This window comes from Thunnus thynnus, chromosome 15 (assembly GCF_963924715.1).
Source record: "Thunnus thynnus chromosome 15, fThuThy2.1, whole genome shotgun sequence".
Taxonomy (NCBI): Eukaryota; Metazoa; Chordata; class Actinopteri; order Scombriformes; family Scombridae; genus Thunnus; species Thunnus thynnus.
This window is the reverse complement of record NC_089531.1, coordinates 27,221,072-27,248,838: the sequence shown is the minus strand read 5'-3', so window position 1 is coordinate 27,248,838 and position 27,767 is coordinate 27,221,072. Positions and strand designations below refer to the sequence as shown.

At 38.9% G+C, this 27,767-nt stretch overlaps 2 long non-coding RNA genes across 5 annotated transcripts in view; both read left to right on the top strand.

The window, feature by feature from the left end:
- The window catches only part of LOC137198013 (uncharacterized), a 124,247-nt gene that overhangs the window by 32,522 nt on the left and 63,958 nt on the right, over positions 1-27,767 (top strand). For all 4 annotated transcript variants that reach the window (XR_010931564.1, XR_010931563.1, XR_010931562.1 and 1 more), the window contains one exon: positions 23,139-23,325. This is a non-coding gene — a long non-coding RNA (uncharacterized lncRNA). The remainder of the gene's footprint in view (positions 1-23,138; positions 23,326-27,767) is intronic.
- Positions 33-8,839, top strand: LOC137198014 (uncharacterized). The gene is made up of 3 exons (XR_010931565.1): positions 33-1,329; positions 2,161-2,826; positions 2,915-8,839. It is a non-coding gene; the product is annotated as an uncharacterized lncRNA (long non-coding RNA).

Sequence of the window (27,767 nt, the reverse complement as noted above, 5' to 3'; positions counted from 1 at the left end):
GGTTCCATTTGGCCAACATCACCACCCACCCCCTCCTCTCCAGCCCCTCTAACCCCCATTAGGCAATCTTTACAAGATTTGCCTGCCAAGATCAGGTCTGAACCTGGTAATTCTTTTATTATCCCTTCACACACTGTAGCTGCAGATGTACCAGACATGATGGAGTTGTAACTAATGTAAATGTGACTTGGAATAACAAAGTGCAACTGAACACAAGGCTGCAACAGGAAACTGTTGTAGTGCTGGTTAGTCTGTCAAACAACTTCCCTTTTCAGAGAAAGAGAGATGCTGATAAATCCCCTTGACAAATTATTTTATCAGATATTGAGAATAAGATTGTCACAAAACTCTTCTTTATAGTTAATCAACTTTATTTTTATTGAAACTGTGCGCTGGAAATTTAAAGGGTCAAAAACTTCTTTCTAGTGGTATCTGGCCATGGTTTAATTTAAAACCAGGTTTTTTGATATCCATCCTAGAGATTTCTGCCTGCTTTCAATGCAGTGGAGGTGGGTGGAATTTTGCTTGTGGTGCTTACTTTTCTCACAAACCATGTCCCAGATACTCAGGATAATCCACAGAATACACTGTCAACAGTTTCACAGAAACTTTTTCTTTGGTCAAAAGCAGTTCCACTAGAAACTGTCCACAATGAGGACTGTGGGTTTTCCAGAGAAACTAACACATTCATTGACTGTGTAACCGAATAATTACACGTCATATTTACGAGAAACACGGTTTCTGTAATCAGCGAAGGTGATTAGAAAAGCTTAATTTAACCAGAGAAATGCTGACACAAGTGGAAGCGTGGGGAAACAAATGGAATTATGAGACTGTCTTCTTTGTTTACAATCATCTATATTTATGTTTTCCTGACAAACCTGCTTTCGCAGTCATGATGACTGACCTCCATCAGAAGCAAAGGTGGAAATAGCATGATGTTGTTCTGCCAACAAAAGTTATAGGAATGTGATACGGTAGGGTGGATGGTTGGTTGTACAAAGCATGTAATGGCAACACCAGGAAACAGGGTTTGCGTCCATCTTCTATACAGTCAACTCTGGTTTCTTTAACCCATTAAAGGAATAATTTGACATTTTGGGAAATCATTTGCTTTTGTTCCAAGAGTGAGATCAGAGGTTCAGTAGGGGAGAGTTGCCTTAAATGTAACTGTTGTAACTCGCACGTTTTCTCTTGCTACATAAATGCCATCATGACCTCATCACATCAGCATGTGGTCAGTGCAGTACTAAACATCCCTGAAAAAAATATCAACAGGATTCGTCCACTCTGCAGGGAATGGTGGCTGGAAAACCAGTTTAGCACAAAGTAAGTGAAAATTATAGTATATTGTATTATATAGTATATAATATATAGAGTATATAATTGGAGTATAAGCTTGCGTTTGTATGTTGTGGAGCTAATATTCACATGGTTCTCTGCATGTATCTTTTCTTTGTCAGTTAGCATAGTTTTTACATGTCATGCATGCTAGTTCTGGTCTGTAAAGAACAGCAAAGCATGGGTGCGACCAACGGCTCATTTGTAACACATTACGTTTTAACTACCTAGATAGCACAGCCTGATTATTCTCCCCTTTGTAAACTTTTCCTAAATGCCACCAAATAGGGAGAGGAAGATAGGGTTAGTTCCTAGGGATGTGCTAGACAAAGCATCAGAATAAGTCATCAGACAGGATCTGTACGAAGTGTGGCAAAAGCACATTGCATATGTCATGTCACTCTGTACAGGTATTGTAAGACAAGGACGAGCCTGGAGGAGAAGGGTAGCCAGGAGCTTTCAAAGTCAGGGTATAAGAGCCACTTTAGAATCTTTTCACAGGAGCAGGAGAAGAAACTAATGACTAATTTTATGAGGGCAGCTGGACCTTACTTTGGATTATGCCACAAGGACGTGAAGATAGATTGAAACAACAGTAGCTTGGTCATCATACATTAAAATAGAGTTTTGTATTTCACAATATTGAATTCATAGTTACATAAATGGTAAGTAACATGAGAAATTCATGGTCTTAAATTTATCATTAAAATAAATCAGAAACTTGACTTTATAAGATAAAATGTTATGTGAAAAGTCGTGGAAAAAGAACTACAATTAAATATGATAAATTAGAAGGAAATGTAACCTTACATTTTTCAGGTCTGCAGACTTGCATACCACCTGGAAAACCAAATACCCAGAGGCATGGCAAGAGAAAGAAATGGCAGAGAAGGACTGGTTTATTGGATTTATGAAGAGGCACCAATGTTTGTCAATACAGTGTCCACAGGCTGCTAGCCTTTCCTGTGCCACCAGCTTCAACCAATTCAACGTCCAAGCCTTCCTCAACCTGGCTGATGCCTGGGAACGACAGTCCAGACACCAAACAAAACTGTCCACCAAGGTGGTGAAACAAATAGGGGCAAAGAGAGGGGCACCCCATCACCATGGCCTTTGCAGTTAATTCACAAAGTAACAGTGTACCTCCCCAATTCATCTTTCCCAGAAAGAAGTTCCAGTTCTTCATGATTAATGGCGGACCCACTGGCTGCATTGGCACAGCCAGTGGACCAGGCTGGATACAGAAGGATGATTTCATTGTGTTTCTCCAGCACTTTGTGAGGCACATCCTTAGGTGATCCTTCTTCTTGACAACCATGCCTCATGCTTGTCCATCCAGGGGACTGACTTCTACAGGGAACACAGAGTCATTTTGTTTCCCTCCTCATAACTCCCACAAACTCCAACTCCTGGACAGGAGTGTGTACAGGCCTTTGAAGAGGTATGTCAACACCGCCATTGACAGCTGGATGAAGAACAATCCAGGTAAATAATATAAATAAGATATGAGAGAACTTAATAATAATAATAATAATAATAATGTGAGTGCTGTCTCTCCTGCACATGGCCCAAGTTCTGCTCGTCCCACTGGCTCTCCTGCCTCTCCTGGCGTTCAAGGTTGCCCCTTCCATTTCAGGAGGGGGCAGCTGGAGGACCATCCACAGCAGCTGGAAGTACAGAGTGTTTCAATCCTGCTGCTGTTCGCCCTTACCCAAAGGCTGGACCCAGAAAAGCCACCACCGAGGGGAGAAAGAGGAGGACAACAGCTATAAAGCTATATAACAGATAGCTATATAACAGACACACCAACAAAACTGGCCTTGGAAGAGGAGAGAGAAAAGCAAGTTGCACCACACAGCTCCAAGCTCCCAAAGAAAAAGCAAACAGCAGCTACCTGGGAGAAGAGAAACGCAGAATGCCAGGTTTGTGGGGAGGACTTTGTTTCATTGAAGCCTGGAGAAGTGTGGTTGTGATGCTGGAGCTGTAAAGAGTGGACCCATGAGGGGTGCACAGAGAAAGGGAAAATCTGCTTGTCACTATTGTTAACTTGATAAACCTACAGCAGGAAATGGGGTCCATGGAAAAAATCAAATCAGATTCATCAAATACAATTAAAATGGCACACATTTTATTTTTTTGGATTCTTTAAGCCATTGAGAGGTTGTAGTCTTACCTTGGGAAAAAAAGTAATTAACCAGCTCACAAGAGCAGCTTCATTTCTGGATGAAATATTGTTTATGCACTGTATGCATCCATTTTTGTATGGTTTAATGTAATATTTAAATGCTGACAAGAAGTTTTTCATACCATGGCCTTGTATGTCTGTCTTTTGGTCAATAAAACTTGCAAATATAAATGGACTGTGTGGCTATGTAAAGCCTAGTGACTTGGGTTGTTGCTACATTGCTACATTTTTGACTCTCCAGGGCTGTGCAGATACGCACAGGCCTCCCAAAAAAGCATGCACTGTATTGGCCAATACTCTTTGTTCAGTCAGATGTCATTCAATTATATTCTAGATCAAAACTATGTGGGTGTGATCAATGTTCTTGCCAACATTGAAGGAAACTAGTATATCCAGTAAGTTTTAATAGTATTATGTTCATACATTATCTGATCACATCCTTGGTATGAAATCAATGTTGTTTGACTGAAATAATGTTGATTTGCCATGAAAACTGTTTGTCTAATGCTGTTTTTTAGCCATGTTACAACCGCAGCTCATGCTGTTACAATTGAGACTCACATGTGCTTCAGTTGTAACATCAGGCAGCGTCCACTTTCAGTTTAATTCCTCACCAATTGTTTTCTCTATTGAAAAACTTTGATAGCAGACACATGTAGGTTGTTTGTCTGGAAATATTACACATGTAAGTAAGAAAAAACGTGAAAAGTGAAAAATGTCAAAATTGTGGCGGCTCTCCCCTACTACCGTCATGATGTGCGTCAAGTTCAGAGCAAGAGTCAGGAGCCAGTTTGTCAAGAAACAGTTTCAACACATAACTTTTCCCTAAAACCACAAATTGTCATTTTTACATTACTGCTTGTATACAGATTAAACACATAAGTGTTAAAGAGTAAACTAGAGATGTTGGTAGGTGTATTTTTGGCTAATTGTTTCCCCATACTTCCAGTCTTTATGCTAAGCTCAGCTAATCACCTTCTGGCTGTAGCTCCATGTTAAACCTTCAATAATTAAACCTTTAATAATTTTCTGGCCAGCAGAAACAAGTTGTGAACACAACTTTGACTTATCAACTTTTAAGTTGATAAATTGAACTTGTTAGCAAACAGTTGCTCATTTCCACATCCAGCAGTTACAGAGCAACATTCATTTGGAGTTGTGTCTCTGTCCATATGGTGAATGAAAGTCCAAAATTCACTATCGTTTAGCTCTGTTTTTGCTCTCTACCAACTCCTGAGGGAAATATCTGGCTCTTTCTGAGAACATCTTTCTGAGAATGGCATTCTTGAAAATTTTCCATCTGGCTTCAGAGCGAATCATAGTATAGAGACAGCTCTTGTCAATGTTTTAAATAATCTCAGATTAAATACTTATTGAGGAAATATATCTGTACTCATTCTCCTCAACACTATTGACCACAATCTTTTACTTAGCTGTTTTGAGAAATGGGTTGGTCTCTCTGGTACAATTCTAAGCTAGTTTTGATCATATATTACTGGAAGGGAATTCTGTCAGAATCGGGGGTCACAGAAACAGCAAACATTGACTTGGTGTGGCCCAAGACAGTGAGGACCTTTGCTGTTCTCAGTCAACATGCTGCTACTAGGATCCATAATCCGTCAGCATGGCATGACAGCTATGCAGATGACACACAACTGTATGTGTCTGTGAGGCCAGATGACCCAAGTACTCTGTCCAGTCTAACTGATTGTGTGTCAGCCATTAATGAATGGATGAGCAAGAACTTCCTAAAGCTAAATGAATACAAGACTGAGATCCTTCTAGTTGGCCCAAGAAATAAGAGGGAACCTGTTCTTGCTAAACTGGGACATCTGGCATCACAGACATGACCACAAGTAAGAAACCTCAGTGCCATTGTCGATTCTGACGTCAATTTTAAAGCCTATTTTAATTCATTGACCAAAACTGCCTTTTATCATTTACGCAATATAGTGAAGGTGAGACCTCTACTGAGCCAGCAAGATGCTGAAAAGCTTGTTCATGCTTTTATTTCTAGTCGTCTTGATTACTGCAATGCTCTATATACTGGCCTACCATTGCAAAACTACAGACTATCAGAATGCTGCTGCCAGGGTTTTAACAAAAACTAGAATGAAAGATTACATAACTGTTGTTTTACATGACCCACACTGGCTCCTTGTATCTTTTAGAACTGATTTTAAAGTCTCTCTCTTAGTTTTTAAGACACTAAATGATCTCGCCACCTCTTACATCACAGACTCTATCGTTTTATGATCCTCCACGTCCCCTAAGATCCTCTACAGCTGCTCTTTTAACTGTTCCCAAGGTCACCACTAAAACCTTTGGGGATGCTGCTTGTAGCCACTATGCCCCAAAAATATTGAACACCCTACCTTTAAATATTAGACATGCTGACTCAGTGGACAGTTTTTAATGACAACTCAAAACATATTTTTAATATAGCCGATAACTAGCAACTATCTGTTTTTAATTTTTTATGATCCTCTCTCATTTCTATTTAATGACTGTGTAACTGTGTAAATACTAGTTTATAAATAGTAACACTCATTTCTCATTTCTTCCTTATGTATGTGTATGCTTTTAAACTTGTGTTATGGGTGTTTTTGTTTTTGCTGCTGAACTGTAAAGCACTTAGAGCTGCATCCTGTGCATGAAAGGTGCTATAGAAATAAAGTTCATTCATTCATTCTTTAGCTGCTAAATGCTCCACTATGTTCACAAGCTACAGTAGTCACTAAGGTTGCAGGCTGGACAGCTATACAATGAGCTTAAACAAAATTAAAGCTTCATAAGGTGTAGTCAAGCTGCAGAGTCGGGTGATAATTTTCTGTTGGTTCATCGCTACAAGCAATGCCTCTCACGTTACACATTGTAATTTGATATGCTGTTATAAAAATATTGATTATAGCCTCTTTAAAGCACTGAGGTGGTATCAATCCTCTCATCTAGCTCTCGAAAAGAAAGCAAATAAGTGTATTTCCTACAATGTTGAACTATTTTTGGTTTTCCCAAACCTAATCAAGTAGTTTCAGTTGCCTAAATCTGACCACACTGTTACTCTACCAGGTCAGTTGTTTTTTGAACAAATATATGAGTCATTATGAGAGGCTCTTGTACTTTCACTTGTGTTTAGAAAAATTCAATTTTAATACTGATAAGTGCCCCTGGCTCTGTTGACACAGCAGGCCTTTACTGCTTCTGTCTGATTCTTTTGGATAATTATTCAAATCTATTCTAGGACACAACCCATATCTGATACCAATATGAGCTGACAGCAAGGTCGAGCAGACCTTGCTGTCTGCGTCAGAGTAAGAATAAAAGATGTCACATTTGTTTTTGTAACAACACTAAGCTTTTCCTGCATGTTTTAAAAAACCTTTGGTTGAAATCAGCCCACATACCAATCATGTCACTGTTTGGCTTTCTTTCCATCATTAGATTTGGTTGTCTTCCATACTGATGCTGGCTCAGCCAAACCGCCAAACAGTGTGGAATGAATGAGTGATGATTTTCATATTGTCATGGCAATACTGACTAATTCCAATTTGAGTTTTTAAATACTAATAGCATGTGTACATGTTGCTTGTCTCTGGGTTCAATTTTACACTACATGTGCTTATTGATCAAGCCTGAAGTGAAAAATGTGACCGTGTTTTTCACCCTTATTATAAAAATATAAGGTCTGTATAACACAAATGGGAAAAAAGGGAAGTGGGACTCTTGCAGTTTCACTGTGAATACAGATACCGAATGACTTGCCAAGACATTTTTACAGTGTCATGAGTAACAGCGGCACAATGTGCCTGTTAGTATACAGCCATCAAGACTGTCTGTTTATTCTGAGTAGTGGTAATGCCCTATGAGTCACTGCTGCATGGTCTCCCGTTTTGAAATACTTTATTCTAACAGGAACTCATAAAATAATATGAAAGGAGCACAAACTCTGAGACGGAGATGACGTTGGTGTCATAGGAAAATCACATATGATGCAGGTCTCCTGAACGTTGTCTGACCCTTTCATGTGACGCTGCTGTCACAGGTTAACCTCCTGTCTCATTGTTCACAGAGACATCAGCCAGCCACTGTAGTTTCATAACAGCATAACCATAGAATTACACAGAACTACAGTAGCCTACATAGATACCAAATCAAGTTTCAATCTCAGTCCTATCTGTATTTGCTCTTCCTTCTTTTTAAATAGAGATAAATGTTTAAATGTCATTAATTTTTCAACATATTACTGTTGATACTACACGTATCAACATTTTTGCCACTTGCCACATATGTTAAGGAGGACATATTATGCTTTTTTTATATACTGTTATGATGTCAGATGTTAAACATGGTCAAGGTTCCAAAACTTGAGGTGAACACATGTGAAATGCTGCCTGCAAGTCAAAAGCCAGGGCTTCAATGCCTCATATCCAATGTTACCTCTACTTGCTCCTTGTGATGACATCAGATTGTTTGCACATGCCCACAAACAACTTTACATTCCGTAGCCTTAGTCGCTAAGTTTGTTCCATGGGTTGTTTGTGTTGTCCACTCACATATTTCAGATCGGAACGAGAAAAAGAAGTGAAATTCTTCTACTACGGTTTGTTTACGTAGAGGAGGGGGGCCTTAAAGAGACAGGTGCTAAAACAGCCTTTTTCAGACAGAGGCTGAAGTGAGGGGCTGCATAAAGGATGTTTTTTGTAAATGTAAATTATGCAAAGATATTCCAGTAGAGCCCCAGAATAAAATATACATGGAAATGTGCATGATACATCTCTACATCATTTATCATTATGTTGACACAAAATGTAATCAAAACAAATAAACGTAATCCTAAAGAACGTATTCGCGATAGCAGTTTAGTAGTACTTAAATGTAGTTTCTAGAGGACAGGGTTGTAAATACATCTGAAATACACTGTAAATGAAGTTTGGATGTTTTTGTCTGTTTGTTTGTTTATCTTGTATTTTATATATAGATCTACAAACATATTTTTGCCATGTCTCATAATAACTATGCTTATTACTACTATGTGTGTGTGTGTGTATTATATATCACACATCAATAAACATGTTATTCTAATTTATTCATGTTATATTTACATTATTTCATTGTGTTTGATTATTTATGTATTATGCATAAATACAAATGTATACTATAGACCAGTGGTTCCCAATCGACCGCCTTAAAGCTAAACAACATATTAAAAAAATACCCGGCCTGGTGATTATGAAAGTTATCTTAAAGCAAGAAAACCTCAAGATGTTAAAAACAAAGACCAAATTTCTACACATACATCAGTTGCCTCCCTCATTATGACACCTGCTTCTTCTATCTGATTTTTACTTGTTTTCAGTGTAGCACACACAGCCAGAATAATACATCATATATTTTTTAGCATTGATATGCCAATAATGACAGTGAACAATATTCACATATGTATGTATACCACTGTACACCAGGAATCCCAGAACAGTCCTCGCCTTGTGATATCAGACAGCAACTGTTCTACATAACAGGAGGTACATTTAATAATATATCATACAAAAATTGTAAAGCAGCAGGTCAGGACCACTCTGGGATTTCTGTTGTTTTGTGTTATTCTTATAGACTTACTATACAGTACACAGACATGTGAGAATCTTGTATATTATCAGTATCGGTTTGTCTTTTCTGAGATATAAAATATATTATTCTTTACTCAACATGCAAAGAAAAGAAAACATAATAAGAAAGTAGATCACAGGTGTAGTCTAGCTTATGAAGCAGCTCAGTCCCCCTTAGGAATTTCCTTTATATTGGAGGATTCGGCAGCACAGAATTTACATCCAGTACCAACATTCAGTACAAATTCATGAAGAAGGAAGGAAGATTTGGAGGTCACAGATGGATGGGCTTGAAATATGTTTGATTTTATACAGCAGCCTTGCATTCACATCTGCTCTTAGACCAATGAGTAATGCTGTCTTTTTTAATGAAAGTGTCATAGTTGCCCTGCCTCAACCATACCTTGACCTTATAGTTGCAGCCATGCACGGATATTGTTGGGATGATTAATATCAAACATGTTGAATATAATCCAGGCTTTAGCAAAATCCTCCAATATCATAGTATTGGTGAGTAGGTTGTTACAAAGACACCAGTGCTGGTTGACTGCAGTACTGTACAGTATGTGCGTTTAGATGAATCCAGGTTGAAGGTGGAAGGAAACAAGCTGCCATTCCTGCAGTTGCATCTCACCTTTAAACCAATGCAGTAATGCACAATAAGGTATGGAAGGCTTTTATCTGTAACTGCTTTTGCCAAAAAATCTGACCACTTTTCAACCAAATCTTGTCTAGTTTGAACAGACGGCTAGACGTCTTTTCACCTGCAAATTAAAAAACAGCTCTGACTGTTCTGTGCTGTTATCACCTGCTTCAACAATAAACTTGAACTTTGGGGAAAAAACAACAGAAATTGAGCAGCATAACCAACCATGCAGCTAAAGAACAGAAAGCCTGTCCTCTGAAATGTGTTTTCTGGACAAAATTGTACTTTTACAGTTTCATGTGCTTGAGATTTCATCTCATTAAAATGTAATAAGTATGTTTTTTAAAAGTAATGCCAGCAAAAGGTCATACAGCACTTTCACATTCACATTGTGGAGGTCGGACAAAAAGGTTCAACATCAAACATTGGAGCTTTAACTGTCAGTTAATTTCACTAAGCTCAGTTCTTCAGTGCAACATTTATAGCGCACACTTTTATGGTTTATAGGTTGCTACACTGTTACCACAAGTAAAAGTCAAGAGAAATGCATCTAACCTTTCAAGAAACATTTTTGCAATAAGAAATTCAAAACAACAAACGCAATGAGGAAACAAGTGCACATGACAGAAGGGCTAAAAGCGAATGCATGCTCATTCTAAGGCGGCTTGTGTGTGTGTGTACACTTCGGAGAGTTAATATGGCACTACATGGAATATGTGTCACTTAAGTGCATGTAAACTCACTGAATGAAACTCAGTACAGACACTTCAGCTGCATCTAAAGCCAGAAGCACTCTCTCCAGGCTCAGAGCAGTCACTCTGTGATGAATGTCTCTTTCTGGAAGATAAATCAATGCATCAGTCAATTTCACTTCTAGCAGCTGTTCAACTTTTCAACATTTCAACACAATTACTAGTAGAAGCACCTATTTACTTGCGTATTAGCCTTTGTCATAACTAGTGTAAACAGCTATTGAAATACTTGGTCATTTTCCAGCCATTACTGGGTCACTACTGTGGAAGCAATGCTGGAAAATTAGGGTTGTCATTCAGAGTGGACACCAATTGTCATTTATACCTTAAAATGAACTTGTCTGGAGCTACGGTTTAAAGTCCTCGGCTCAGCTCAGCAAACACGCAGCAACTTGGCAACGTTTTGGCAACGTGCTCACACTCACTCTGCTTGTTGTTGCTAAGACAAGTTGTGAACTTAGTGCCGGGAGCACAGGGTCCAGTTTGCTATTCTTAGCACTCGTGGAATGCTGTTTCTCCGCCCTGTTATTTTGTTTGCTCACTCCTCACTTCGGTCATGTTAGGAAACTTGTGTTTGGCCTGACTGCTCTTTGCCAGGATAACAACTGGCCCCCGAGGCCTGTGACGTGCTCTTGAACTGTTACTGAGAAGAGGAGTTGTGAATAACAAGCTGCCTGATGACTTTTACGAGAAATCCCTAGGTATTGTGAATGGTAAATGGTAAATGGACTGCTTTTATATAGTGCTGTTCTAGTCTTCCCACCGCTCAAAGCACTTTACACTAAATGCCAACATTCACCCATTCAAACATACATTCATACACTGATGGCTGCCAACCTGCTCATCAGGAGGCGTTTCTGATGCTCACACACACACACACACACACACACACACACCAATATGGGGGAGCAATTTGGGGTTCAGTATCTTGCCCAAGGACACTTGGGCACTGACTGGAGGAGCCCTTGGATTGAACCGTCGATCTATACATGGTATAGATTATGTGTCATCTTGAGACATTTCTTCCAGGAAGTAGTGAATCTGTATGCATGAGCAGGTGATTACGTGTTTGAAAACAGTTTCATACCTGCCAACATTTAGGTTTCAAAATACGAGAGGTTTTTTCGGTGGGGCGGTGGGTTTACTTGAGTTGACGACAGTTGTAAGTGCAACAAAACCATTGCATGTAGAAAGCCAATAAGTACTTTATCTAACCACCTGTTCGACAAGCATAAACATGTAGAAACGTGTAAAAGCAGTGTCCCATCCACAAAACCACAACCACAGCGTGGTTAAGCTAATAACAGGAAAGCTGTCTGTATGAGTTTGCCACATATCTTAAAATTTGGGAAATTCTTGTAAACGTAGCTTCTGGCTGAGATCAACCAGCCCCTCCTTTCATTTTCAGCCGCAAACTGAGCAGAATGAGGGCCTGAGTCAGCGCAGTGATGAGTGACGCACGTAAGGCAGGGTCGTTCACGCATGCTCACCTCCGTGTCTGAGTTGGGTTGCCAGGCACCACGATACATATCCCACACACAGAAACTGAGAAACACCCATTTGATTTGTATCACTATGAAATTGTGAGATTAACGAGATAAATTACCAATCAGGAGCACAGCAGGAGAAAGGGTTAAAAATAGGGAGACTCCTGCGAAAATCGGTATGCAGTTTGTGAGAAGGTGTGTGAGGAAAAAGAATGAGCAACATTCTTGACATGGCCTTAGCGAGGCACTTAGCCTCACAGTGCTCCAGTAGAAGACTGTGGTTGTACAGGGCAGCTCTCAAGTGTGAATGTGTGGAGCTGCATGAATGAAGCAGAGTCTTACTGAAAGAGAGGTTCAATTTCCCTGGATAGCTAAAGGTTAAAAAAATACTCGAAATGCTGCAATAGATAGACATAGTGTTCTACACCAATCAAAACAACATACATCCATCTGTATTTGTACCTCAAGTGTTTCTCACATTTGTAAGTCTTTATCATGATTGTTTACAATATTTCTTTATTTTAATCTTTGGACTGCATGTAACTATTAAACACCAGCTGACACTACACAACAAAAACAACTTACTCAATACTGACAAGTTCTTGAAACAACTTTTTCACATCAACTCAGGTTCTAGGAATGGGTAAACTTTTTTATTTGCATATCCATAGTTTATTTAAAACAGCTGGTTAGAAACATTCAGTGTCACTTACAAATGTATATGTTACCATCAAACATATATTTGTTGCTATATACATATAAGTCTAATTGTTAAATGGGTGAATATTACTTTTAACCATATTAGACAGCAATCCCCGTGGTTGACTATACTCACATGATAGCTGAGGTCAAGAGCTCTCTATAACAGTTGGTCCTATGTCTGAAGCTCCTTCTGTTCCTGAATTATAAGCCTTCAAACATGCACTGAGGTCAAGGTTCAAAGGTCAGGTCAGCAAAGCAGGAGCCATACAGAATCTTCATACTGACATATGTTACTTTCCAGGCTGAGAGCTTTCAAACAATGTATTTGGTTTAGCTCTACGGCAATTTTTAATTTTCTCATTTCATGGACACAAGCCATCCCAGGCCTAGTTTCAGAGAGCACTTTGAAGGCTCAATATGTAAAATGAAGCCTTTTGTTTGTTTGTTTTTTCCTTTTTTTACTGGAAATATCGACCAAAATGAGTCACCTTCAGAGATTACAATACTGTTGACAATCTAGGGCACTGAGGGCACTTTGAACTAGAAATGTTAATCTGGGAACCATATTTCACAGAATATGTGAAAACTCTGACATGCCACTAGTGCTAGATTAACAGTCAGGGAATAAACAAAGTAACTCATCCAAAGATTAATTTTCTGGGAACTATGAATGTATGTAACAAATGTTATAGAAATCCAATTCAACAATTGTTGAGATACTTAACTCAAAATCAAAATTGTTAACCTCATGGTGGCAGTAAAGTAAAAGTCGGGGGATCACCAAAGTCATTAGGATTCATCCTCTGACGACTATGAATGTCTGTACCAAATTTTATAGCAATCCATCCAATAGTTAGTGAGATATTTATAATAAGTCTGGACCAAAGTCGTGGACTGAACAACTAACATGGCCTCCCACATAGTTACACTGCTATGGCTCATACTTTGTCATTAAATCAGGGCCAAACTACTGTACATAGATATGGTTTAATAACAACATGTATGCTCTGTATGTATTACACTCTCTTATAGCCATGTACAATCATTTACCATTTGTTTATAATATAATTTGCATTATATTTAGTTATATAGTTTTCAACTGAAACTAAAAACTCTTTATATGCCAATTGTTTTTTTTAAAAACCTGTTACTGAAAAGAAAAAAGTGAGTTGCGTCTTCAGCTAAACATCGGCATCTACAGTAGCCACTCTCCAAGGCCAAAGGAATCACATACTGTACTCAGATACTTAATTTGACGATCATTCCTCTTAAGTGTAATCAGTGACTACAAGCAGAATCTACATGTTCTCAGGTCGTACAGAATGTCCTGATAGTCTGTCAGTTGTGTCAGATTGTTTTCCTTCCTTCTCTTCCTCCTCCACCAAAAACACTGGCTGCTTGAGTTCTTGGTATCCAGCAGGGTGATCACATGTCTCCTAGTCTTGAGTAAATCACACAGCACAGAGTAAGATGGGCTGGACAAAGGAAAATAGGCTGATAGACAGAGAGGAGAGAGGTGGTGGTGGGAAGGGAGGGGGGGGGGGCAGGGTGGCATAGAGCACGTGTTTGAAGTAGCCCTGCTCATACCCATCCAGATGAGCGAGAGAGCACGTGGACGGGGGAGGAGGGACCGGAGTGACGGGCTGGAGGCAGGGAGGGAGGGGAGGGAGGGGAGGGAGGCTGTCTGAGGGGAAAACAGGCACCTCTGCAACAGGAGGCAACAACACCATGTGACAGCTCCATTATTGTTGCAAATAACTTCACTTTCACGGTGAATGATAAGATACAGTATGTCATGTGATAGAAAAGCAGAGCCCAGAATTGTTATCATTATTAATGGAGAGCTGGCCCACAGTAACTTTCTATGTAAAGCATAACATAGCTTGAGTTTTACTACAAATTGAGTCTTATTTTGACAAGTTAGGACATTAGCTAGCTTTTCTTCCAGACTAAAAATGATCAGGCTAGCAACAGGCTGTGTCTTGTACTCTGATGGTTTAGTTTGTAAAATGCAATCTCTCTGATCTACTGAATGCCCCGTTGTGCTCAGGAAACTAAGCAACAGTTGTTCTCTTTGTTAACACAAAATGTAGTGAACTGGTGAGCTGTGTTTAACGGATGATCCTGACACTAATTGTTTGGGAGGTAATGTGTGGAGGTGTTTTTTGACATTATAGAAAGAGGAAACATTGTCTGACATTGTTAGCTTGTCAGTCAACTGAGGCAGCAGAAGCACCAGGAATCAACATCAATTCTACCATATATTTTAGGATTAGGCATCGCATTCATATTGATTCAAAGGATTTACGTGTTAGTTTGAAGCGGCGACTACCGTAGCTTGAGGCTGAAGCCGATGTGGAAGTACCTTAAAGTGCAACAGCACTGATGGCGGCTAGATGCTCCAACTGACTCCCATTCAAAAAGCCTCAGTTTCACTCTAGAAATACTAAGTCAATAACTTTTTTCAACAAGTTATTATGGTCTCAATCGCTAAATTAAGGCCCGTCAATAGGTGTGCTGGTGGTCATTTGGAAATTATTGCTCCATTAATAAGTTTGAAGACTTATAATAGCTTTGATGTCTGTCGTGTTGGCATTTATTGACAGTTGGCTCACTTGCTGATCCCCCCGGCTCCAGGACTTGCACTGAGTCAGACTATTGTCACAATATTTCACTAAATTTAATGTTACTTGATTATGAGACCTGCCTTGTTAGCTAACATTAGCCCGAGAGTGCAGCGCTCGGTGTTCCCAGTAAGCAAGCATTAGCTGGTGGGGTGTATTTCCAGAGAAAGGCAACACCCTGCACTTATCTGGAAAGTCCTGGCTTCAAACGGAAAAGATGGCACCAACCAGAAGCTGTAAACCCGCTTCAAACCCGCTCCAGAGCAAACCAATGGGTGACGTCACATCTTGCTATTTCCACCTTTATATACAGTCTATGGTTAGTTCTCATAATCTTTACTTGATTTTTTGAAAAAGTGTTAGTCCATCACCAAAACTAACCACTGTAGATTTATCAAAGTTCAAAGACCAACCTCCTGGTTTAACTTTGAAGCACCGTACTTGCTGTAGTTGTACACACTGTTTACCAACATTTCAGATGCTCTCAGTTTCAGTTTTACCTTCAAATAAAGGTGGCCAAGCTGTTGGCTGGTTTACAACCTGTCTAATCATCTGACTGCTTGTGCCTCTTGCCCTTATGGACTTTGTTGTAGCAATGTCATATATAATAAAAAGCCTGAATGTTACCTTGGTTTGGCAGATTCCATAATTTAGCAGAGGAATGCATTTCCTTAAATAGTTTATCACTATGTTAGGGCTTATTGCCAAAACGGCTACTATAGTTTATCTCTTATTTCTTTTTCCTACTGTGCTGCATCAATATGTGCATGTTCTGAACAACAGGATTCAAACAGTTTCCCAGATAATCTGGAAAATCTCATTCGGGTTAAGTAAACTTATTTGTAATGGATTTTTCACACTATGTGCAGCCTTGGGCAAAGACGCTTTTAAACTGGAACCAATAAACAATACATTGTATTTAGTGCTGAGATCTGGGAGCATGGCATCTTCACTTCCAAATCCAACCTGGAAAGAAACACAAGATACAAGGACCTATTGCTCCATATGCACAATTCAAATTTTATATTTTCCCATGATTAGCTTGTAGCTTTTTTGGATGTTGAATATTGGTTTTCAACAATAAATAAGGATATGTAAAGGAAAACAAAACATATACATAACTACATAGCTTGTAGCTTTTTAGCTAGGTTAGCTGCATGTTCTTGTCTTTTGTTGTATTGAAAAGGCCAGAGGGAACAGTGGAAGCATGCAACGGTTAGCCAGTGGGAGGGTTTGTCTCAGATTAGCCCTGGGCTAATAGTTTTTTGACCCTTACAACCTGGAATGCGGGATGTCCCACTTTTCCCAGGGCAAAATTAGCACCACTCCAGGACAGAATTACCCTAAACTTTTCAGGATTGTACCCAAAAACACAGGATTACAATTAGAAGTCTCAACATTAACAATGGAGTTTCTTTCTTTTCTAGTGAAATCTCAACATGTTGCATCTTGTTAGCATTCTGAAAATGTGACCATGAGTGAACATGAGGCTTACTGTCAGCCATATGTATATAAATACAAGTGTGACCAGGCTTAGCTAACCCCGGGCTTTTATATCCCTAAGGGTTTAGGTAGCCATGCAGGGAGAAAAACATTGAACATAATTTCCCTGCTAAAACTTTAGCTGTTCCCAAGATTAGCTAGCTAATTTCACAAGTGTTAACCTGAAGTAACCTGAAATATAGTCAGTAAGAATAGATTTTGTCCAGAGACTGAAACCTATGTTACAAATAGAAAAATCATATTTAAAAAATTCCCTCTAAGTTGATAGTTGTGTGACCTCTGTTTAATAATTTCTCACACTGACAAATTTAGATCATTTACATGAGTGGGTGTAGAAATGTTGGAAGCAAACGATATTAGATGCAGAGACTCTGCCAAACCTTAGGGTTGAGCGAATTAACAGCCCTGCTCAGCAAGGTGAAAGATAAATCAACATCGCTGTAACCTTGTTGAAGATTCACTGTATATTTCTGTGCTGCAGAGGCTCCAGTGTGTTCGGCACTGAGCCATGCTGACACATTACATGCTGCCGGAGCACACCTGCTGGGTTTTGGTCTCCTTCTCCCTTTTCTCCTCCTCCTTCTTGCCTCCACTTCCCACCCTCCCCCACGACCCCCCCCTCACCCCCCTATCTAAACCCAACCCGGTTTCCTGGCAATGTGGTGAGAGAGCCGTTGGGCTGCGTCTTTGTTTGCGTTCCCTCGGCTTCCTCTTTTTTTTTTTTTTTGCTGAGTGCTTCAGCAGAGCAAAGATAGTTAGAGCAGCGCACCCCTCCCCCCACCACAGTATCCACGCCTCAGCATGGTGCTACATGCCAAGCGACCTGAGACGCTCCCTGACTCGCAGTTCAATCCACTGACTTTTACTGGCATGGCTGTTTATCACAAACACTGTGGCCAAAGCACGCAGTACGGCAGTTTCTGCGTTCAGACTATAATGAGGTGGTTGGTTGTTTGGTTTGATAGATAAATAATTCAGTATCCTCACAGATTCAAAACAGATTACTGTTTATATCACTACTAACAATTATACGTTTGAGAGCATTGATTATACAGTTGCACACACTAATCAATATTTATAACAATGAAAAGTGCCTCCAAATTTGAGATCATGTAGTGTTTGTGTCTGCCTGTTTGATTAAGATTATAGCAGCAACTGCCAACACTGACATTCTTTAAATTCTCTGTCTTCCTGGTTGGATTTTCTAGGCTTTTAAATGCTTGTTGTTGGATCAGGTGGCACTGCGCTCAACTTTTTCTGTACAGCAACCATTATTTAGTATGATAGAAACGTATTTTTACACAACAGTTAAACAAAGAGTAATTTTTGTGCAAAATTGTGATGTGAATAAATGAACAAAACCCAAACAATTCTCTGCGGTTCACTTCTCTTAAAACTAATGGACAGGGATTAGATTCCAGGAAGCCTATCCAAGCATGCATTGGGTGCCAGGCAGGGAAATACCTTGTCTGTTCATACCTGTGGGAAATGTACAGTCACCATTTGACTTGGCCGGTATCTGTTTGCATTGTGAGAGGAAATCTGAGCACAAGGGAAGACCAACACAAACACAGGGAAAACATGCAAACTACATCAGAGAGCCACCTGCAGATCTCTCGTCTGAACAGCACAATTAAAAATGTAGAAGTGGGCACATTATATAATCTCCTTACTGACAGGTCTGTGAAGCCTGGCTCATTGCTCAACTTACCCATGATGGAAACATATGGTCCGTGTTCAGCTGTTATGAGTACACATACACAAGATTAAGTGATGATAGGTGACTAGCATTAAAAGAGGACATCTTATGGTATGAGAGTTACTGCACACTGTATGGTTTTGACATCCAAAGTGTTAGAAATTGCTTACTTAAAGATGTGGCAGCTTAAACTGCATGTTACGATACATGATTACATATTGTAACTGTGGTTCTATGAGTACAGCTAGAGACATCCAACTCTCTGTACACTTAAACATTCCTCTCTTCAGAGAATATATATTTATACAGAATATGTACCCGTTTTTTTTTTTTCAAAAGTAACTATTGAGCTCAAACAAAATGTTCTGCCAAACACAGACTCGTTTTACAAGTGAATAGACAGGCACAGTTGGAAATAGGAGGGAACAAAGTCCCGTCTCCGCCCAGAGCCAGCACTCTAAGCAGCATAAATAAATAGTATAAATATTTAATTGCACATTCTTCTTTCTTTAAAAGTGGTTCCACCTTTAGGGAATAACGTGTATTCGCTATCTTGTCAAGTCAAGTCAATTTTATTTGTATAGCCCAACATCACAAATCACAAATTTGCCTCAGGGGGCTTTACAATCTGTACAGCAATACAACATCTTTTGCCCTTAGAATCTCTTGCTTCTTGCGGAGAACTTGATCAGAAGATTGATACCACTCTCATGTCTGTATGGTAAATAAGAAGCTACAGCCAGCAGCCAATTAGCTTAGCTTAGCACACTTTCTGGAGTCTTGACATCACCATGATTTGGCCGGGCAACCAGCAGAGACTCCATCGTTATTAAAGGTGCAGTGTGTAGAATTTAGTGGCATTTGGCGGAACGGACTTGGCAGAAATGGAATATAATATTCATAAGTATGTTTTAATTGGTGTATAATCACCTGAAAATAAGAATTGTTGTGTTTTCATTACCTCCAAATGAGCCCTTTATATCTACATAGGGAGCAGGTCCTCTTCCATGGAGCCCGCCATGTTGCGCTGCCATTTTTCCACAGTAGCCCAGAATGGACAAACTCAACACTGGCTCTAGAATATAAATATAATTTTTCATAGACTATGTCACACCTATTTTTCCTTTTTCTGATTTCTTTTCAGGACAAACATGCTCTGAGATTTGGGACTACAGTTCCCATCATGCTTTGGGTGATGTAAACAGAGCATATAATCTTGACCTGGAGACAGTGAACACAGTTAGGGTAATCCTGTGAAATCTGGTACCGACATTCGTGTTCACTTTAGGATGAATTGTAACAACTTTGATGATCCTCTGGCTTTTCTAGCTTCTGCATGCTGCATTAGCTGAGAGAACTTCCTATTTGTACTGTAACCATGAATATAGGAAATTATATCATGCCATCGTTTTGTCTATGGTTTTCTAAGTAGAGTCATTTTTTCAGCAATAGACAGCGGAAATACTGCTATGAGTGGAAAGACTAAGTCACACTCCAGGAATGTGTATATGATGTTTCAGTTTGACTGAGATATGACTCTGTGAAGAAGAGGAAGATGTATGATTTTTTTTTTATGCAAATCATGTCAATCAGGTTTTAAGGGTTAAATCATAATAGCTGAAGCAGATTTCAGAGTTCAGCTTCCATGTATTCATACCGCACAACACCTTCACCTCCTACCCAAAAAGGAATTTAGTTCCTGCTAGTTCAGGAACTTCCTGACTTAGATCTCATGCACTCTATGTTTTTAACTCATTTAATGGAGTTTTCTTGTAAATGGATAGTTTGACATATTGGGAAGAGGAAATAAGTGTTCTTGCTAAGAGGTGGATGAGAAGATCACTCATATCTACCTGTTAAATACAAGGCTACAGTCACGGGTTAGCGTAGCATAAAGACAGGGAATCTGCTCGCAATGGTAGCAAAATCCACCTAACAACACCTCTAAAGCTCACTAAAACAAGTTATATCTCATTGGTTTATTCCTCATAACAGTTTGTGGTTTTATGGGGGGGTTATGTAACAAGGTGCAGTTAAACATTTGGATTATTGTGGTGTCCTATCAGTAAGTATATTGACTAACTGGCCAATCTCCAACTGGGTATATTCTTTAACAGTATACAAGCATTAGCAAATATGAAGCGGTAAAAGACACTTACTGCAATGATGCTTACAAGCTCTGGAGAAAAAACAGACACAGATTTGAATTATAATTAACTGAGTTAAATCCATATTTTATGAATTGTTAGACTGGCTCCCCATACAAAACAGGCAGCATGTTAAAGATTCATCGAGGAGCGCAATCAACCCCCGGGGGTAACAACACAGAAGAAAGCAGATACATAATGAGCTCTGGAATATACATAATTTCAAGAGACAGCCTAAAGAAATAAGACAGTACGAGTAGATTGATTAATGGAAACCAAAAGTTCTGAACTTGATTAATGTTTGTTTGGATCCACTATCGATCCCCTGTTGAAGTGTACATGGCTTGTGTTGTGACTTGCCATGTGTCAGTTTGTTAAAATGCTTGTTGACCCTTTTTACGGATTAACTTTTCCACAACACCCATTCATCTATCAATTTTTTGGACTAGAGGTAAACAGGTCATCTGTCAATCACAGGTCCAAACACATTCACAGGCAGTTTTAGTTCTCAGCTTAACCTGCAGAGCTTTGAATAGTGAAGGGGACCTGGAAATCAGGGTCTTTATGTGTTAGTAAAAGTCCAGTCACAGTTGCAGGAATTCAGCACACTCTTAGTGCTATTGAAAGTAAGGTATGATACATTGGAAAACCAACACCATGTCTGTTTCCACTTCCTGTTCTGAGGGGGTGAGAATTAACTAGTCACTGAATAGTTCCTTTCTATGAGGATTGAGTGATATCTCCATTTGCAGAGATTTGTTTGGCACCAGAAAATAGCCAGAAGTGGGACAACCATGCAAGAACATCCTCTCATTGAAATTAAAAGGCAGATATTTGTAGCTGTGGCGTGCTGAGTAACAGTAATCAGCATGAGTTGCAAACTTGAAGAACGAGCTGATTGTGGTTTGGTCCCAGAGTGATGGATTCACAGTCAGCTGCCTGCTGGTCCCTCTGGTCTCCTGTTGAGCTGTTTGGCTTAAAGGGAAACTGTGGATTTATATAACTGGGGTTTTATATTTGTAGCTCTAACTCTTGCCCCGTCTGACCTATTGTTAGTGATATCAACACGTTCTGAGATCAAAAATATGAAAATACTTTTTTTTTTTTGGTCCACTTGGGGCAGCGGAGGAGGCTGTTAACACCTTAGAAATCTGTTATCACCTTACAATGTTCTGGAAAATGTTTTATTATTTACACATCCAGTGAGCAACATGAGTATTCATTTGGAGAGGTGTTTCAGGCCACCTGATGAATGTAAGTCCAATATTCATTCTCCTTTTAAAAACACCTGGTTCTATACCTGCTAAATGCTCTTTTATGTTCACCAAAAAGATGCTAACTTTATCTGTCTGTCATTTGGTACTGGGCAAGTAGTTTACAGTCAGTTTAGCGGAAGAAATTTTCCTGAATACAAATGTAAAGCAACTGCCTGTGGCACACCGTTAAACCAAAACAATGAGCTGAAAGGTGCTAAAAAGCTCCATAGAGCTGAGACAAGCTGCAGAGTTAAGTGAAATTCTCTGTGGGTTTGCCCATACAAGCAACTCCTTTCATATTAAACATAGTCATTTGATCCATTGTTCATATAAAAATTCTTAGTGGTGCAGCTTTAAATACTGTATCTGTGTTTAACTGGAAAACCAAGGCCATCACCAAAGGGGCTTTCGGTGCAACACTGCTTACATTCAGTCCTCCTGGACACTTTTATTTTCACACCATGCCTCAAACACAACAACAGCACTGAGAAAATACCCCTCGCTCTTCTTGTTTGCTGGCTTTGCTCCACAATTAGTGTTTGAATGAATCATCCTGAAGGGCTTACTTTCATGATGCCGTTGCTGCTCTTGTTTTCACCGGGGTGATAATGATGAGGAACAGGAGTTATTAATACACACATTTCCTTTGGGGGCTCAGTCTCACACACAGTCAAAATGGAAGTTGACACTACTCTGAGAGGTTTTCACAAGCTGCCCACAATAACTTTAGTGTTTTGCTTAGCTACAATTGAGGATAAACAGTTGTAATGTTTGGGATCCCCAGGTAGTCTCTCTAAATTACTTTAAAAATGCCTCAAATGTAAGCTGGGTATTATATACATAAGCCTAAATGAGCCCAACAGGAATCTTGTAGCTTATATGATAATAAACGAGCAAAGATCAAGCAGAAACTGTTTAAGTCAAATTGGAAGTTATTAGTAACAGTCACATTAGAGCCACTGTTCCCTCTACACCAACTAACAGATGTGGCCTACATCTAATAATTCATAATTTAATAAATAGTAATATCTTGTCAGTCAACATTCACTGCTCCACTTTGTCCCCAGACAGTAAGAGGACATAAAGAGGTTTGGGAAATTTGTTAGATTACAGCAGCAGAGTTTGATTGTTTGCTGAATAGAGGCCCATGAAGAAAACTGTCTTTATTTTTGATGTTCTTTTCATTACAGTGACTGATGAGGAAACATCCCAAAGTAAACACATGTCCATTTGGCTGAAGGATCCCTGCTGTTGTTCTTCTAAACAACCTCACCTCCCCCTCCTGTCTCTAGTTTCCCAGTGCATTGTGGGATGGCAAATAAACAAATCCAGGCGGAGGAGGAGTCCAATGTTCAGCCTCCACACCAGGGATCTGTGGTAGAGTGTTTCTCAAAGCCAGCTGAAGCACCAGAGCTGAGTCACTCTCACTGTGAATCAGCCTGCACTTAAACATGTCATTTTCAACACATCTGTGTGTTCAGGCAACACACAACACTGTACATCCATCCATACATTTTAAAACAATATCAAACTTTTTGGTCCATCTGAGGAAACCCATAGACTCTAGGAACAAATAGTACCAAAATTCAGGAAAGAAATAGGGAACATAAATGCAAATAGTATAAATACTGTTTACAATGGAAATATAGAAATGACAAGAATATCCAGTAAAATGGTCACATAGAAATTTGAATATTATCTATATGTATGCATGAAAAATACAGACAACATGACACTGATCATTGATATGACATAATTGAAGTAAGCCATGAGTGGGGTAAGAAATATTAACAAGACTAAGAGTCTGCAGCCATGCTAGCTGCTCTATGAGACTGTACTTAGCTTAACTTTGCTTTGTAGCTTAGCTTTGAACAAAATGTCAATGCTAGCATGGCAACATGCTCACAATGACAACACTAACATGCTCATGTTTAGCTGGCAATGTTTACTATGTCCACCATTCTAGTTAAGTCTATTAGCATAATAGCACTTGTTAATTAGCACAATACACAAGTTAAAGCTGATGCTAATGTCATTAGCAATTTTGCTGCTATTTGGTCATAAAGTAAAGTATTGGACAAAATGCAAATTTGACCTGATGGTGCTAGATAGACCCTATTCACAACAGATGTTTTGTCTTGTCAAAGCAGGAAAAGCTGTAGGTAATAACACTAACGATGGTTTGATTGCATTAATTGTCCCAGTAAGTCATGTCAGTGAGTGAGCAATCACAACAGCAGGTCCTGGAACTGGCTCACCTAAATGGAATGCAGCCAGCATTCATGTTATTAATTCCACCTGTGCTTTTCCTGTTTCAACAAGTCAAAATGTCTGCTGTGAAAAGGGTCCATTCATCCTGTGTAGGACATCAATGTTCATTCGACATTTCATGGCAATAAATTCAATAGTGGTTGAGATATTTTGCTCAAAACCACATGTCTGGATACTGCTGTAGCTTCAGGGTTTAAAAGCTGACTATGAACTGTAAAATCCCTAGTTGATGGTCAGTTCTTTTGTTACATCTCTCTCCCTCATTTCTTGTCATCTCTCTATTGTCTATTAAAAAAATTACAAATGCCCCCCCAAAATACTATAAAAAAATAATGTCAACCTTATGGTGGCCCTAAAGGAACAGTCAGGGAATCATTAGAACACATCCACTGGGCACCATGGACACAGTATCTGTACCAAATTTTATGGTGATCCACGCAACAGTTGTCAAGACATTTCACTAAAAGATACAAATGTCAATGCCATGGTGGCGCTAGAGGAAAAGTCAGGGGATCACCAAAGTGATTATGACCCATTCTCTGGGGGCCATGAATATCTGTACAGTTGTCCATTCAGTAATTGTTGAGATATTTCAGTCTGGATGACCATCAAGGTTGGAAATCTTAAAAATGTTATTAAACATTTTTACTTGTTCTTTTTTAAAAATGGTTGAAAATTACATTTTCTAACATAAAACACATTGTAAATATAATACAATATAATAATATTGATGAAAATTAAAAGAATTCACATGGAAATAGAAAATATGCAAAAATATATGAAAAAATATAAATTGTAATAAATATAAATTAAGAGGAAACATCAACAAACACAATACACTTGTATGCGTGTCTTACATAACAATGAGAGCAATACTGAATTATGATGACAAAGTGAACTGACATCATGAAAACATATGTCATATTCACATCAACACATATACAAAGAAATTTACATTGAACACAATTGATTTTATCAAACACATTCCATATACAGAGACAGTTGTGTTGTCACTTATCATTTATCATTATATCTTGTGTTATTGCTCCAACACCCCTACTACATGTAATATATGTAGATAATGACACAAACTTTAAATTCTCAGTGCAGTGGGAGTCTGCTCTGCTGCTTCCGCTCACTGTCACCATGGCGATCCCTGGGGAAAGGTCATGAGCTGCCCGGCTGGGATGTTTAAAGGTCTGCAGATTGGCTATTGATGCTGATGACACGAGACTCGCTGGCACACACTGGTCATCCTTCAGCTGGCTCATATTCAAACTTTGCTCTTTCAGAGGATCATTTTCACAAAGCTCCTCAGTTCCCTGCTTGATGCTGTGCACAGTACAGCCTCAGCTGACAAGCGTTTCTTAAGGCTGATACTAACATTTTTGAAACAATGCTGCAAATACCTGACAACTTCACAATTTTGACATTGTTATGTCAAAAATGATGAATACTGAAACACATACTCATAAAATTGTATTAGGTGAGTTAACAGCTCTTTGTACACATCATGTGCAAATTCATTTTGGCAATCCAGTCAGTGAAGAGCACTCCTGGTCCATTTAAAAACACAGAAAACATTACCCACATTTTACGAGTGTTTAGCTAACAAGACACATCTGCCCACTTAGCACTTGCTCATTTATTTCTGTACAGAGTGCACATTTCACTTCTCTCTATAAAACCTTCATTTCAGCTTTTCACACATTTGTTTACATTTGTTCCATCAAATGTACACTAATTATATCTGGTAACAGAAATCTGCTTTCATTAAATTGCAAGTGTAGACACCTGCAGGCTTGCTACAGTATTTTTTTTTTCCATCTGAAGGCTTTGCAGAATTGACAGATTATGGTTGAGAAGTGGTGGAGTTGAGTGTGCAGGTGAAGAGAGTGGAGAGTGAGCAAGGGACACATTAACCTACATGTGTTTTGGACCTAAAAGGCCTTCAAAAGCTATCAGCACATGTGTTGTGTAGAGAAACCTTCAATTTAAATAATAACAATGTAATGTAGCATAAGATCAACCAGAGACAGACAGAATAATATTAAATCAAGATAATAGTAATAAAATAATAATTCCATGGCAAGGTTTTGCACATGTGGCTGCTGGATTTTTTAAATCATTAAGGAGTGACAGAACCTTTTCCCCCAATGAATATGCAAAAGTATGCAGCAAGATGCCAACATTATACAGGTGTACAAGCTCAGTGTTTGCAAAAACGTGGCAGAGACAGACAGACCAAGGGCCCCGTCACACCACCTTTATGACAGCAGAGGATCGCAGAGGTAAATCCACACAGATCTTTTGTGCAGACTTAAACTTTGGTGGATTTTGACATGCAAATTGACTAATAGCAGCTTTCTTTAACCTAAGCCCGAGGAAGCCTACAAAAGGTTTTCACCCGATGAAGAAATTTAATTGGAATGAATAGACTGGAATGGACACCATCTTCAATCAATCAATCAATCAAACTTTGTTTGTACAGCACCTTTCATACACTTTAATTCAGTTCAATTCAATTCAATTCAAAGAGCTCCACAGATGACTGATAATAAAACAGTACAAATGTAAATAGTAAAACAATTTGAGACTAATGCACACAAGAAATAAAAATGATGAAAATGCAAACTAATAAAACTGATTTAATAAAAAAAAACAATAAAATGTATTTAAAATTAAACAAAATATAATAATAATAACCTATAAATGGTACAAAAACATTTCTTGAGTAAACTGCGCAGAACAATTTTGTTCTGTTAGTTAGGCTTCGTGGGCTATTGAGGCTGGCTAGCATCTTTCTGGCTAGCTCACCAGAAAGAGTGGTTTACCAACTAGCTCTGAAAATAGTGTGCTTCCAGCACTGCCTGTTCTGCGAGGATGCAATAATGAATTTTGTTGTGCCACTTCCTGGTCTAAGCAGGTATTTAGGGAAAGGCAATTACAGCAAGTTTACATAGCATTACATACTGTCCATTTAAAAGATACACATATACAGAGACCACCATGTACTGTATACCATATGCAACGGCTGCACCGCATAAAATAGTTTTTCACAGAAGTGACTCTGACAGTAATAAAGGTCTGGTTGCATATTATCAAAGCTGAGAAAATCAACTTGACTTCTAAATACAGTTTGCTCACTGATGTCATCCAACAGAGACAAAACAGTCACATCTCATTAGAGATGCAGGTATCACACACAACCAAAATACATACATCACAGCAGGGAGTTCAGTGCATGGGGTTTTATATTGATTGCAGAGAGGTAGATTAGTTGGAATGTTTAACGTTTTTAAGCTCTGCATTACAAGCAACAAAACTATATGTCTGAATCAGTTGAGTTAGTGAGTTGAAAACTGGAAGAAGTTTATTACTGTTCCATGAAATTTCAAACATCATCAAAATTACATGAAACAGTACTTTTTGCTGTATAGCAGATGACAGTACAGGTATTTCCAGAGTTGTGGTTTCTGTTTATTTTAGCAAACAAAATCTAATTTACCAGCCATCATGCCAACGATTAAGTACAGCCAAGGATTATT